This window comes from Dendrobates tinctorius, unplaced genomic scaffold (assembly GCF_039654945.1).
Source record: "Dendrobates tinctorius isolate UK_male_01 unplaced genomic scaffold, ASM3965494v1 ptg000008l, whole genome shotgun sequence".
Taxonomy (NCBI): domain Eukaryota; kingdom Metazoa; phylum Chordata; class Amphibia; order Anura; family Dendrobatidae; genus Dendrobates; species Dendrobates tinctorius.
This window is the reverse complement of record NW_027361676.1, coordinates 798,727-813,029: the sequence shown is the minus strand read 5'-3', so window position 1 is coordinate 813,029 and position 14,303 is coordinate 798,727.

Genomic DNA, 14,303 nt, shown 5'->3' with positions numbered 1-14,303 from the left:
TTTTCTATTGTTGTCTACCCAACAATTATCCTTCATTGGAAACCTTTAACCTTTATATGCTCCTTATCTTGGATAAATGAGTGACCACATGTTGCACCAGCATAGGGATATATAGGAGCATTAGAGTCAGCCGCCACTCGTTTATGTGTAGGATGCCAACCTCCCCTGGTAGGCAGGAGTTTGTTAACAGGGTTTTCATTTAAAGTTATGGTAGCCAGCACGGTTGGTTGTTTTTTTATGCTTGGTAATGTCTTGTGTTTTAATAGGCATAATAAAAGGTAATTTTTATCTGAAATGATGCATATATAAGGTTCCTTGATACAATATTTTAATTTTTTGACCTTGTAAATTTATCATTTTGCCACTTAGTTCTCTGAAAGGTGCAACTATCCCTGTGATTCATGTCAGAGAAGAAGAATCACATTGGGGAGACGACTACGGTTGGATGCAGAGTTGGATTCAAGCCAAAGCATTGGCTGTGACGTGAATGGCTTTCTGCTAACCTGTCAGGCAAAAACTGCGCCCCAGGTGACAAGCCCAGGTTCCACTCCATGGTCTCCCAGCTATACGGATGTTTGGAGGATTAGAAAGCCACTTCTGTGTTCAATTAATGACTGGTAAGACAAGAGCTTAGGCCCCACTACAGGAATCCCAGTGGGAGCATGCAAGCACACTTTAGATAGAGTTTGGAGCCAAAACCTACATTCACAGATAGAGACATTGTTTGCTAAGAGAGCTGAGTGACCCTAGCTAGATACTCCTCCCAGTGGGTGAGTTTGTGTATAGGTCGCATAACAAAATTGGAATTTTAGAGAATTGTTAAATTTGTGAATCTCTGCGCAGCACTGCTGCAAGGGTCGGCTCTTGCACTCATCTAAATACACCCTTGCTCTGGGTAACTCCCGGTTACCACATTAAGCAGAGCCACAGGTCAGGCAAATTGTAGTGTACCCAATAGAAAATACCGGGCCTATCGGTTGTGCAGCGCAGGGGTCCTAGCTGATCCGGGCTAGGTGTGTGTGATAGTTAACTGTGTTTCTTTCTTGCTGTTTCTGGGGTAAAACTGTTTTCATTGTTAGTAAAAACTAGTTCCTCAACAAATTGCCTGGTCGTGTTCTTTGTCCTCGGCCTGCCGTATTCTGGGATAGACCACCCCGGTGCACGGTCTATATTTGTGGTCGGCAGGATGCAGCGATCGCCATGGACAGGAACATGGAGGGAGACAATCCTTTGCCACAATCCATTTTTGGATTTGTGGCAGATCTGGCTCCACTAAGTTAAAACTTTTTAGCATTCAGGCCAGCGGGTGTTAAATGTCAGTTTTTCCCCATTGGCAAGCTGGTGTAATTGCATTGCTGCTGGGTCAGCTGATGTTGGCGGTGACCACTCCCACCATCCTTTAAAAGGTCACTTGATGCATCAGCTGACCGTCAGTGTTAGAACAATCTGCAGTGAACAAGTTGGAGTAAGGAGCCCTCTGGGTGCAGTGGTGCTTCTGCTGAGTTCGCTTATCTGGTGCCTTAATCCTAATCCTAGTGTGTGGTGCTTTGCAGCAGAAAGAGCTAAGTGTTGTATTTTTGTTACCTTGTCCCTTTGGTGTCTGTCACTTCCCCCTGTGTTTATTACCTGCAGGGGTGAGGCTAGTGCTCCTTGTCGGCCAGTGCACTAGCCAGTGCAGTTATAGGTGACAACTAGGGACAAGGTATCCTGATGGTGGCGGGAGGGAAGGACCCGCATAGGGCATTAGGGGAGTGCAGGGACAGGATCAGGTTTGAGCTCAGGTGGTGATCATCCCTCATTCCCTATTGGTAGGGCCTTCCTCCCCCCTTACTCCATTCCCATTGAGTGTTGTGCCATTAGCTGACCGACCATCCGTTGGGTCGTGTCACACCGTGACAGTCACTCCGTGATACCCTTATTGCCAGTGGCCCCGGCTCAGGTGCTGATCCCGCCTGCCACAGCCTTGGTTCCAGCAGGGTATCTTTCAGCTGGCACTCTACTGCAGCACAGAAGGAGAATCCCCAGGCTATGGGAGCTTTCCAAGAGGTGGATAGGCTGTTGCGGGATCAGTTCATTGCTGGGTTAGTCAATAAATATCTACGGGAAAAGATGCAAGAAATGACCCGGATGACGGCTGATCTGACATTTTACAATGTTTACCTTGCTGCAATAGAGAGGACGGAGGAATCCACGCCTGTGGTCGAGAAAGTAGGGAGTAGCGCTCAAGTGATGGGCAGCTGTATGAGGTCTGAAGACTCTGAGCCTCTGAAGGATATGGTTCAGGCTCTGCAGGCAGAAATAAAAGATCTTCAACTAGAAGTGTCCCAGATGCAAATGAGGTCGGCCCAACTTCTGGAGACACCTCCAACTCCCCGAGCTCCTCCATATGTCCCGGCACGGTCTACATTACCACAAATATGTAGTTACAGTCACATGATCGCCCGCTCTGACTAGGAACCACATTGAAGAACTGCAGACTTTTGCCTGGACACCCCTATTTATATGTCTATTATGGAGGCTGGATTCCATATATCCCTGCCATTTGAACAAGTTTTCCTTTTCCTTGACAGATCACAAATGGTGTCAAAACAGTGTCAGATGTCAGCAGCTTTATTAACCAGTTTCGACTGCAAAACTAAAGTCAGAGTGAAAAAAGTAACATGTAGTATTTTCTCATCTGGCTCTCTATATACACTATTCACAAAAATGTACAGATATTTGGCTTTTATGTTTATAGAAAACATAAAAAGTTCACACTTCAGTGATATTTTATTATGAAAGTAGGACATTTAAGTAGAAGCATCCAATGATGATTTCCTTATCTCAAACAGGTAATTGAAACAAATGCCACCAACAGTGGTGGGTATACCCCAACAAAAAATGTCATTGTCTCAATAACTTGTCATGTGGCTGGTCTTGAGCATCATTTACAGCTTGATAATGACATCTCAAGGTGGTCACCAGTTGATTTATTGTCTGCTGAGGTATAGCATCCCAGTCTTGTTGAAGGGTGGTCAGCTGATCCCATAGGTTTCCGATAGAATTCAGGTCTGGAGAAAGTGCAGGCCACTCCATTTGAGATACCCCAGTCTCAAGCAGCCATTTCTTAATGATGTGACCTTGAGGAGCTGAAGTATTTTCATCCATGAAAATGTTATTCAAGTAGTAGGGTTTTGTCACTATATCATTCACAAAGTGTAAGGTAGTCCTATATTGACAAAGGAAGACCATATCTCTGCCTTTCTGTAAATCTTCCAGTCTCTCTGTATGTCTGTTGTAACCTGCTGATGACATTCTGTGACATTCTAAGCTCAGTAGCCACTTCCATCTCAGAATATCCTGCTTGGAGCCTCGTAATGGCGGGGTACTGTTTAGTTTAATTGTTAGGTGCCGTCTTGGTCTCATGATATCAAAATGTGAACAGCATGATGAGGAGGACTGTTTTAATTGAACCCCGAAATGTATTGGCCGACTCATGGATCAAACACCTGTTGTGAATTTTGCCATTAAACTGCTTGTTAGAGAATAGCAAGTTGTGCAAAAAGTACTGAAACATTGATCAGTTGGACATGTGCATTCAAAAGTTTAGTGAAGGTCACATTAAGTTCACCTAAGAAAGTTAGAGTGCCTTTTAGGTTCATCCTGAAATTTCACCCTAAAGCCAAATATCCCTAACTTTTTGTGAGTAGTGTATATCTTAAACCCTTTCTGATGTCAGGCGTAATTGTACACCGACGTCGGACTCCCTTCCTTTGATGCGGGCTCCGGCGGTGAGCCTATATCTTTTCCAGGACATGTCAGTTGTTTTGAACAGCTGACATGTGCCCAGAATAGCTGCAGGTGGAATCACGATCCAACAGCGGCTTGTAACCTGTTAAATGCCGCTATTATTTGCTGACAGCGGCATTTAACTCGTGCTTCTGGCCATCGGGCCGCAAACTCGCCCACAGGTGACCACCGTCACGTGATCGTGGCTCACCAGTTCGTAGGCATGGCAACCAGAGGTCTCCTGGAGACCTCTATGGTGGTCACTGCCAGCTTGCTGTTGTCAGTGGTCGGCGCTCATAGCAAGTGAGTAATTCTACTACATAGAGGTGAACTGATCATCGCCTCTATGTAGCAGAGCCGATCGAGGTGTGGCAGCTTCTAGTCTCCCATGGAGACTATTGAAGAATGCCAAAAGTGAAAAAAAAATGTTTTTGAAAATATAAAAAATATAAAAAAATAAAAGTTCAAATCACCCCCCATTCAAAATAAAACAATATATAAAAACAAACATACATATATTTGGTATTGCCACGTTGAGATCACCCAAGCTATCAATAAAAAAAGGATTAACCTTATCGCTAAATGGCATAGGGAGAAAAAAAGTCAAAACGCCACAATTATATTTTTTTGGTTGACGTGACATTGCATTAAAATGCAATAACGGGCGATAAAAAAGGTTGTATCTTCACCAAAATGGTATCATTAAAAACATCAGCTCAGCACACAAAAAATAAGCTCTCACCCAACCCGAGATCACGAAAAATGGAGACACTACGGGTATCGGAAAATGGCGCTTTTCTTTTTTTTTTTTACAAAGTTTGGAATTTTGTTTCACCATTAGATGAAACAGAACCTAGACATGTTTGGTCTATGAACTCGTAGTGATCTGGAGAATCATAATGGCAGGTCAGTTTTAGCATTTAGTGAACCTAGTAGAAAAGCCAATCAAAAAACAAATGTGGGATTGCACTTTTCTTGCAATTTCACCCCACTTGATTTTTTTTTTTACCTTTTTGTAGTACATGACATGATAATACCAATGGTGTTGCTCAAAAGTACAACTCATTCTGCAAAAAATAAACCCTCACACGGCCATATTGACGAAAAAATAAAAGAGTTATGGCTCTGAGAAGAAGGGGAGCAAAAAACTAAAATACAAAACTGAAAATACCTCTGGTCATGAAGGTGTTTGTGACGGATCGCACAGGGGAAGGGGGTGTCGACTTAGCTCACCTCGTGGGAGGGGAGAGAAGGACCCAGCAGGGATCGGCTCTCTGGCGCCACCACTTGCCCCAGGTCAGTCAGGGAACTGTACCGAGGGCAATAGTCACCGGAAAGGCTTCCCTTATAGGTACGAGTTAATGAGACACTCCCAGTGAGGAGGGATATATATCACCAGTCCAGGCTGGGGATATATATATAAACCTCCTGGTCGTCACTGCCAGAGTTCCTCACTAAAACAGTATGGTTTGCTGCCACCAGTACATCATTTGAAATAAAACCCGTCTGACAGCAGGCTTATATCAGGTCAGAAACCAACCCGGGTCGCGCATAATAACCAACGGAGCATGCGGACGTGGGGATTTGTGTATTGAGATAACAGAGCAGCCCAAGATTAATTTTATATTTAATCGCTGAAAAGGCACACTACAAATATACAGGTATATATTTACAAGAACAATATACAGGTATACAGTCAAGAGTGTAGTACAAGGATAGAGTATAGATAGGTTGCAATTACCGTGTTATGTAGCATGGGAGATGCTGATGGATCACAGGTCCAAATCTTAGTTATGTGGTTTTACTGGCCATGTCAGCTAAGGGATCCTCCTGCCAGTAGTAAACTAAGCTAAAAAGGAGGAGCTGTCTCTTATCTCCTAGGCTGGTACCTCCCACACTTGGTGCCCACCTCTGGGCTTGTGCAGCCTTTCTCCTCCCATCTCTGAGAGTATGATTTTCGAGGCAGAACCGTGGGTAGCCCATAACTTTCTGCCCGTAGCTCCAAATGGGTTGGTGGCACCGGCACTGGGTTCTGCTGGATTTTATCTGTGCAGGGAGACCAAATATGGCTACTGTAATTAACTCCTGGTAGCTATCCTTTATAACTCTATAATGCAGTGGTCTACAGGTGGCTGCCGGGCACAGGCATGTGGGGCAAGGAATGCCAGTTCCAAGAATGTGCTCGGCTAGGCTAAGAGATATTACATTCTGTTATTATAGGTCATTTTCCAGATTAAATGCCTCAGAGTTTTGCTGTGACCTGTGGTGCATGAGCTAGACAAAGGGAGCCAGCTGGCTGTAGCTACAGGAGAGTTCCTTGTGAAAATTGGTGGGAACCAGAGCTTCAAAGGGCTTGTTCTTGGAGCTAATTAAAAAAAAACATTGATCCTGGGGAATGAATGTCAAGGGAGAGGATATGAAGCAAGTATTTTTGGGCTAAACTGTATCTTGATGGGGAATTTCATCAGAAATCAAAATGATATAATTTAGATATCATTTTCCCATATCTCACAGGGTTAACAACTTACTCTAGAGGACCTAAAGTATCTATACATTACATAAACAGGCCACGGATTCTACTAGGTATCATATAATGCTTCATTTCTATTGTGGCACTACTGCAGGGAAATTGAATACCTGCTGATTCATTTTACCACAAGATGCAGAAGATTAATGGCGGTATTAACAGTAAGAAAACCTATAATCACCTTTTGTCTTTGAATGAGTTGAGCCTTGGGGGACCCTCTAACTCTGAGGTTTTCTTTTGCAAAAACACACCAGCAGACATGACCTCTTTTCCACAATGGTTCTTATTTGAAAGGGGTTTTCTGTGGTTAGACAAGTCCTTTAACGCTATTAACAGTGGAGCTTCCACTATTGTCAACAAAGTTGTTGGACACACTGTTAAAACAAATTGTACAATTAAAAACAAGAGAATGTACTTAAATGTTTCCATGAGTAATGTTACCCAACAAACTAATAACGCTAAAGCTGGAGTCACACATAGCGACTTACCAGCGATACTGACACCGATATCAAGGTGTCAGGATCGCTGGTAAGTCGCTATCTGATCGCTGGTGAGCTGTCACACAGATAGCTTCACCAGTGATCAGCACAGCGATGCAGAGCACCTGGCATCGCTTGCTATCCCTGTAAAAAATAGAATTAAAATTAAAAATATTGTTATTCTCACCTTCCGACGTCCCGCGCAGCATTCCCACATCTCTCCACGCTCCGGTCCCAGTAATCCTTTGCGAGAATGACCACGAGACGTCACGGTCTCGCGGGAGCGCGAAGTCTCGCGGTCATTCGTGCAAAGGATTACTGGGACCGGAGCGTGGAGAGAGGCAGGATGGCTGCGCGGGATGTCGGAAGGTGAGAATAACAATATTTTTTATTTTAATTCTATTTTTTACAGCTGATCGCTGGTCTCCCGCCTGTCACACACAGCGATGCGTGCTGGCCAGCGGGAGACCAGCGACCAAAGAAATGTCCAGAGGTTTCTTACAGTGATCAGCGATACCCGGCAGGGGGGCCGGTCACTGATCGCTGTCACACACCGCGATCTCGCTGGTGAGATCGCTGTTACGTCACAAAAGTTGTGACTCAGCAGCGATATCGCTACCGAGATTGCTGTGTGTGACTCCCGCTTTACAGTAGAGTGAAGACAGAAGAACAAAATTATCTGATTACCAAAAAAGAAAAATATGCTATAGATAACAGTAGGAATGCACAAACAAACTTAGGAAAAACTGCACCACTTTTATCACCACCTTTACATCTGCTATAGAACCATATATAATGTCATAAGGAAACGTTGGCACATATTAACCACTGATTTACATCTGAAAGCACTATTGCCAATAAAAAATAATTGTTATTTTTGCCATATATACATGTATTTATACTTGCCCCAGCACTTTCTCTAGGTTAAATAAGTCATCATTTTGCTTTAGTTCCATTTATATGTAATTTTAATGATATGGCCTGTTGCTTTTTATGCTTTTATTTTTACCTATTCACAAGTGTGTTTTTATGAGATTGTGTGTTTCTATATTATGAATCATTTCCACCATTGACCTCACCCTGCACATTTTTCCTGCATAAGGTTATTTGCACCCTGTCCCTCTATACTTGTACAACTGAAGGAGAACCTGTTCCAGGTTCTTATTTACACAATAAAGAAAAAGAACCATGTAATTCTATCACGGGACGAATATTCCTGGAAACGTCTCTTCTCCCTTACAGATTCTCCTTAATCCGTGACATCAAACCAGACAGCACTGGCAGATGGAAGCACCATACCACTGTTGCCTCCTGACCAACCACTATCAATATACTGTAGGTGAATACCTCCTCTTCCCTATCTCCTCCGCCTGCACTTGAGCTCTGTGTAGTTTTTTTCTATATGTCAGGTATAACGCTAAATAGACTTTTAGCACAATTGTGAATGTATGACCAAGAGTCTTTTCTATAGCCCTGTAAGCAATGACATTATTGGTGTTGAACAATATTGATCCATTTTATCCTTAAGCACTGTGGTTTCCCATGTAAAGATATGCCTTTAGTGCTATTGTGAGCTGTTTTTTCTGTATGAAATTCTGTCATTTTATGCCTAGCCTAGCACTTAGTCAGAGACATGTAATTGTACAATAGATACTGGAACTCCTCCAGACTGTGTGATGCATCTCTCTCTACTTGTGACAATGAGTCTCCTACTAAAACAGTCGCAAAGTCAATAAATGATTAAGACACTGGCCAAATGGTTCATTTCCAGGAGTAAGCCAGATTTAGAAATGAGACATCTTACCCTGGATGAAAAATAGTTTGGGTAAGAGACATTATCACTAAACATCCTCACCTACTGGCAGATCTCTCTGCATTATTCTACATGCATACCAGGCAGCCTTGCAGAGGTAACAGATAAAAGTACAAATAATATATAGCACATGTGCATTTGGGTGGATTACAAGTGCTGGGTAGAAATTTAAAAGGGAAAAATCAATCCAGAGTAGCGTCTTGGCGAACACATCAGAGGTTAAATTTCGGGCACCTCTAAAAAAACGAATAAAGTTGCTAAATTAGGAAATCAGAAAAGCAATGGAGAAAAGCAATCTGTGTGCTGTAAAATGCATTTAGATCAGACCTACTTTCTGCCATGTGGTTCTTATTTTTTGTACTGCACAGGGGACCCTTGCTAGGAGAGAGGAGTTCTGGTCATTTATCAAGGTGATCCAGTTCAAACGCTGCGCAGCGCACAATAGTGTTTTTTTATTTGTTCATGTTGTTTCTTTGTGTTTGAGTCTTTATAATAATTGTATTTTGAATGGTCTTTTCTAGTATGTTCTGACATTATATGTATAGTTCTTAAGTAGGTTTAATCTACCAAGTATCAAACAACTTCCGTTCGGCTACACGTCTGTCGACTGGCTGGATCTTAATAGCCTGTTTAGACAGTCTGGCCACATTTAATATTCACACAGAACGAACAGTAATCATTTGTTCTGTCATTGTTCTCGGCAGCACATGTGCTGCCGAGAACGATAATCTTTTAATCAAGTCAAATGAGCATTTCCCCTAATGAAAGAATGCTTTGCTTTTTCGCAGCCTGTTTACACTGCTTGATTATCAGAAAATGACCCTTAACGCTAGTTTATGATCATCACGTTGCACCCTCAATGCACCCTCAGACTTTTTATTTGTTAGTGCATGCTTTTTTGCTTTGTGAACATTTAGCACCTAGACTTTACAAGTTGGGTGAGTCAGTCATGTTTGCTATATTCAAGTTGTTATAGTGAGCCCACTCCTTTAACTCTAAAGCAGCTGACAAATGTTCTAATATTGATAATAAGTCTAAATAACTAACTACTTGTAATATAAAGATAGGACACTAAGTATGAGAAGTTATATACTGATCGATTTTGGAGCCAAAATAAAAAGCTACAAAATGTCCTCACCTCAATAGTAAACTAAACTCTTAAAAGTGTCCAGGGACACAAGTTGGACATTAACTGGCTGTAAATCCTTAGGTCAGTGGTTATTTTTGCAGTTTGAAGCATCATAAGGGAATATTAAATAAATCAATGGACTACAGTAGTTATCTTTAGTATCATGGGAAGAATAAATATATATAGGTTTATATATCATTGTTAACATGACTGTTATTTTATGCAGCATGAACATTGGAAGGACACTATAGCCAGATCTTCTGGAATGTAACTAAAGTTTGTGCAAAACTCTCAACTATGATCTGTAATATGCAATAAAACAACAAGATTGTAAAACACAATTTTAGAATCAAATTTGATGTTAAATACTAGAGATGAGCAATCGATCTGCAGAGGATCGAGTTCAAGATCAATTTCCTGAAATTTACAGTTTCATGCGAATTCAAACATTTTGAGATTTCATTGACAAAAATTTGCCCAGCACTATTTCCTACACTGCTGTCACATCAGAGAGGAGGCAAACGTCATTTTGTGTGGCCACACAGGCTTCTCTGTTATGAATGAGTCACCGAAGGAGGAAAAAACAAAAATACAAGCTAAGTCCAGAAAACCGGAGAGGTTGGTAGCTATCGGATTGCAGACCCCTGATCCTATACACAACAACTAACAGTAGCCGTGGGGGGTTCCTACGATGCCCTAGACCCCTCGATCACAGCCGGAGAACTAAATAGGCCTAAAGAATTAAAGGGGAAATCTAAACTGCCCCAGAGCAGACCCCAAAGCAATAGGCAGCCCCCAACATATAATGACGGTGAAGCAAGATGAAAACACTAACACAGATAGAAAGATAGGTTGAGCAAACGATGGGGCCCAAGCTAACTAAAAAGAACAGGATAGAAAAGCTGCTGTCTGCAATCCGTAAAAAACCTACCAAAAAAAGTCCCAACCGTCTGATAGGAAAAACAGGCCCTGAAGTCGCTAGGACTTAAAAAGACTATATGAGCACTCAGGTAAATTCTGAAGACAGAGCAAAGAACCAAAATGATCAGAGACAAAATTGGAACTCAGCACACCCCCAACCGGGGATGGCTGAACTCCAAAAAACAAGGTAAACAAAACAAAACTAATAAGTTCAATAGCAGAGCAAAAACTTATCTTTGGGAAGCAGGAATTAGCCTGGTCTCCAAGAATCCAGCAGAGAAATCACCAGCAACTCAGAAGGGCGTCGGTTGCCTTATATCCAGTCAGAATTTCCTGTTACCCAGTCATCATCTACCAAATCAGGTGTTTGGTAATCAGCCTCACTACCTTCCTTCACCAGAAGAGGGAGTTCATCAGACATCGACGGTGAAGGGGAAAATGAACTCGCAACAGTACCTCCCCCTTGAGGAGGGGTCACCGAACCCTCATCCACGCCACCAGTGCGATCAGGATGGGCCTGATGAAAGGCACGAACCAATCTTTCGGCATGAATATCGGATGCAGGGACCCAAGAATTATCCTCCTGGCCATAACCCTTCCATTTAACCAAATACTGGAGTCTCCGTCTAGCCAGGCGAGAATCCAGTATCTTCTCAACCTCATATTCCACATTACCTTCAACCAATACCGGGTCAGGAGGTGCCACCACAGGAATTACTGGCTCAACAAACCTCTTTAACAGAGACTTATGAAACACGTTATGGATCTTAAATGTAACAGGAAGAGCCAATCGAAAAGAGACTGGATTAAGAATCTCCAAAATCTTGTAAGGTCCAGTAAATCTAGGTTTAAACTTTGGAGAAGCCACCTTCATAGCGATATTCTTTGATGACAACCAAACCATATCACCCACCTTAAACTGGGGACCAATGGTCCTATGCCAGTTGGAAAACCGCTGGGCCTTTTCCTGGGAGAGAGACAACTTATCCACCACTTGGTCCCAGGTCTGGTGCATTCTCTCCACCACAGCGTCAACACCTGGGCAGGCAGGAGGCTCCACCTGCCCTGAAGAGAATCGAGGATGAAACCCAAAGTTACAAAAAAGGTGACATCAAAGTGGCAGAACTAGCTCTATTATTTAAAGCAAATTCGGCCAAGGGCAAAAATGAAACCCAATCATCCTGATCAGCAGAAATAAAACATCTCAAATACGACTCCAAAGTCTGGTTTGTTCTCTCCGTCTGCCCATTGGTCTGAGGGTGAAACGCAGAGGAGAAGGACAACTGAATTCCCAGCTTGGAACAGAAAGTCCTCCAAAATCTAGACACAAACTGAACTCCTCTGTCAGATACAATGTTCTCAGGAATCCCGTGCAAGCGAACCACCTGTTGCAAAAACAAGGGCACCAACTCTGAGGAAGATGGCAACTTAGGGAGTGGTACAAGATGGACCATCTTATAGAATCTATCACAAATCACCCAAATAACAGTCATTCTCTGAGATACAGGCATATCAGAGATAAAATCCATTGAAATATGGGTCCATGGCCTCCTGGGCACCGGCAAAGGCATCAACAACCCACTAGAGCGAGAACAAGGTTTAGACCGAGAGCAGGTCCCACAGGACTGCACAAAATTCCTGACATCACAAGACAAGGCAGGCCACCAAAAAGACCGACTCACCAAATCTCTAGTACCAAAAATACCTGGATGACCAGCCAATGTAGAGCAATGAACTTCAGACATCACTCTCTTCCTCCACTGGTCAGGAACATACAATTTTCCAATGGGACAACACTCAGGTTTGTCCCCTGAAACTCTTCCAGAGCACGTCTCAAATCGGGCGAGATGGCAGAAAGACCTACCCCCTCACCTAAGATGGTAGCAGGCTTGGTCACAACAGGAGAATCAGCAAAGAAACTCCTAGAGAGGGCGTCTGACTTGACATTCTTAGTGCCCGGAAGAAAAGAGACCACAAAACCAAATTGGGTGAAAAACAAGGCCCACCTAGCCTGTCTAGGATTCAAACGTTTGGCCGACTCCAGGTAAATCAAATTCTTGTGGTCAGTAAGGACCACGACTTGATGTTTAGCTCCCTCCAACCATTGCCTCCACTCCTCAAATGCCCATTTCATGGCTAACAGTTCCCGATTGGGACTGGGATGATTTAGCGAATCCTGCTTTGAGCAGGGGGTTGGACCAGATGGCCCAGGAGGTCCCTTCCAACTCTACGATTCTATGATTCTATGATTCCCCACATCATAGTTACATTCGGATGGGGAGAACTTTCGGGAAAAGAAAGCACAGGGATTCATTTTAGATGTTACAGGATCTTTTTGGGACAAAACAGCTCCTGCAACAATCTCAGAAGTGTCCACCTCTACCTGAAACGGGAGTGAGACATCAGGTTGCAGCAAAACCGGAGCATAAGTGAACCTTCGCTTCAGCTCCTGAAAGGAAGAAACAGCCTCCGGAGACCAATTCAGCACATCAGCACCCTTCTTAGTCAAATCAGTCAATGGTTTGGCAATACCAGAAAAATTAGCTATAAATGTATGATAAAAATTAGCAAAACCCAAAAACTTCTGGAGGGCCTTCAAAGAAGTGGGCTGAACCCAATCATAAATGGCCTGTACCTTGGCCGGGTCCATTTCAATAGTTGACGGAGACAAAATAAATACCAAAAATGAAATCCTCTGTACACCAAAAAGGCATTTCGATCCCTTGACATACAGGGAATTCTCCCTCAAAATCCGGAACACAGTCCGAACATGTTCCACATGAGAGTCCCAATCCTTGGACAAGATCAAAATATCATCCAGATAGATGATCAAAAATTTATCCACCAAGTCTCAGAAAATATCATTCATGAAGCATTGGAAGACAGAAGGGGCATTAGTGAGCCCAAAAGGCATCACCAGGTACTCAAAATGTCCCTCCGGAGTATTAAACGCCGTCTTCCATTCATCCCCATGCTTAATGCGAATAAGATTATACGCCCCCCTGAGGTCAAGCTTTGTAAACCAGCAAGCACCTTTAACTCTGGAGAATAGATCAGAAATCAGGGGTAACGGATACTTATATTTAACAGTAATTTTGTTGAGGGAACGATAGTCAATACAAGGCCTTAATGACCCATCTTTCTTAGCCACAAAAAAAAACCCAGCACCTAAGGGTGAAGAGGATGGTCTAATATGACCCTTCTCCAACGACTCCTTAATATAGGATCGTATAGCCTCGTGCTCGGGTACAGATAAATTGAAAAGTTGACCCTTGGGAAATCTACACCCAGGGCTCAGCTCAATTACACAGTCATAACTCCTATGAGGAGGCAAAGACGCAGACTCATTCTCACTAAATACATCATATTAATCATCCAAATAGTCAGGAACATCATGCAACTGGGGAGAGGTCGAGAAACAGGAGCATCACTAAGGGCACACCGACAACCCCAACTCACCACAGACACAGATTTCCAATCCAAAACTGGATTATGGATTTGCAACCAAAAATCTGCAATTTTCTTGATGGTCTGGGGCGACCCGCATTACCACCTGGGTCCAAAACTGAAGTTTATTCTTCGCCAAAGGAGTAGCATCAATACCCCTCAAAGGGATAGGCGTCCGCAGAGGTGTCATAGGAAATCCACAACGTTTAGCAAAATCCA